Here is a 1,341-nt window from a genome sequence, read left to right as displayed (position 1 = left end):
AATGGGTATTTAAAATTAAAGGCTGACTAGATTTCAACACAGGTTCCACGTTTCGGTTCCGCCCGACTTTTGTCTTTTCTTACTCGTTTTGCTGGTTTTTCTTAAATTTTGAAAACAAACACTGCATCTTGTTCCATAGTGTCATTGATTCCTCTGAAACAGTTCATCAGTTGTGAGGTGATTTTGTTTTATTTTTACAAAACTGACATATTGTGAAAATCAATACCATCAAATTAATGCATTGTTGTGTTTGCGTTTTTTTTTGTTTTTGGTTTGGTTTATTTGTTCTCAAAAATTAACGCCTCTACACGAATATTGCATGTTTAGTTGGATTTGTTGTCGGTTGTCGACAAATAATTGTTGATGTTAAAATTTTCTGTTTTTCATTCTGCTGTGGCGATGGATGAAAACTGATGATGAATTTATTTGTTGGTGTGGCAACATTTTTAAATTAAACGCCCCCAAATATCCGTTCAAATCAAGTTTTGTCGTAGTTGCTAGGGGTTTGGCGTGTATTTTGTAGACAGAAGTACTATGAGTGAGTGTGCAGTCAATGCAAAATTTGTCCACAATTTTAAAGATATTCAAAGTCATGAGCCTTATGACTCGTAATTGCCAACCTATAGAGATTTTCTTTTATAGAAAAAAATTTGATTACTAGCTTAAACTTGTAGAAGATTTTCCAATCCTTTAATTTACAATTCAAATGTCATGTTTGATTTTTAATTAAAATTCTCTTTTTTTTTTCTTCTTCTTTTACAGGTTTGTATGAACATGGCTTTTTTTTTTGCTTTTACCATGTCATCTGTTAAAACAACAAAATTTGTCCATCACAAATATTGTGGTAAGTTTGAAATTTGACCCTGTTTTGCATAGTCATAAATTCTGTTGAATATGCCTTTGTTTTCTTCACTGGGGCAGCTATCATATTCAAACAAACAAAACTAAATCAACACCCGCTTGACAACTGGTCATCCCATACATCACAGACTACGTTGCAAAAGTGAAGAAAATTGACCCAAAATAAATTTTTGAACTATCATAGATCATGAAAACAAATAAAAGAAATAAAAAAAAAACAAAATTAATAGTTTGGAGGACAATAGGTCATCATATACATATATGATATTTGAATATTAAATACTATGCCAATGAAAGGCAAATGGATACACAAAAAAAAAAAACAGAAAATATTTATTAGAAAAATAAGCCGTCCTAAAAAAAAAAACGGGTGCTAAGTTCGGCCGTGCGGAATCTTGGCAACCCACCATCATGGATTCTGCTACAATATGGGAGCTATATCTAGTTATAGACCGAATTGGACTGTACTTGGCTTAGTTG

The 1,341-nt window shown here is 32.0% G+C and overlaps 1 long non-coding RNA gene across 1 annotated transcript; it reads left to right on the top strand.

Moving 5' to 3' along the window:
* The first annotated feature begins 352 nt into the window (after positions 1–352).
* LOC106083482 (uncharacterized) lies at positions 353–1,115 on the top strand. The gene is made up of 3 exons (XR_009398527.1): positions 353–538; positions 763–844; positions 922–1,115. It is a non-coding gene; the product is annotated as an uncharacterized LOC106083482 (long non-coding RNA).
* Positions 1,116–1,341: the final 226 nt, after the last annotated feature.

This window comes from Stomoxys calcitrans, chromosome 5 (genome assembly GCF_963082655.1).
Source record: "Stomoxys calcitrans chromosome 5, idStoCalc2.1, whole genome shotgun sequence".
NCBI lineage: Eukaryota > Metazoa > Arthropoda > Insecta > Diptera > Muscidae > Stomoxys > Stomoxys calcitrans.
The sequence above is the reverse complement of the archived record's forward strand: the minus strand, read 5'-3'. Positions and strand labels throughout refer to the sequence as shown.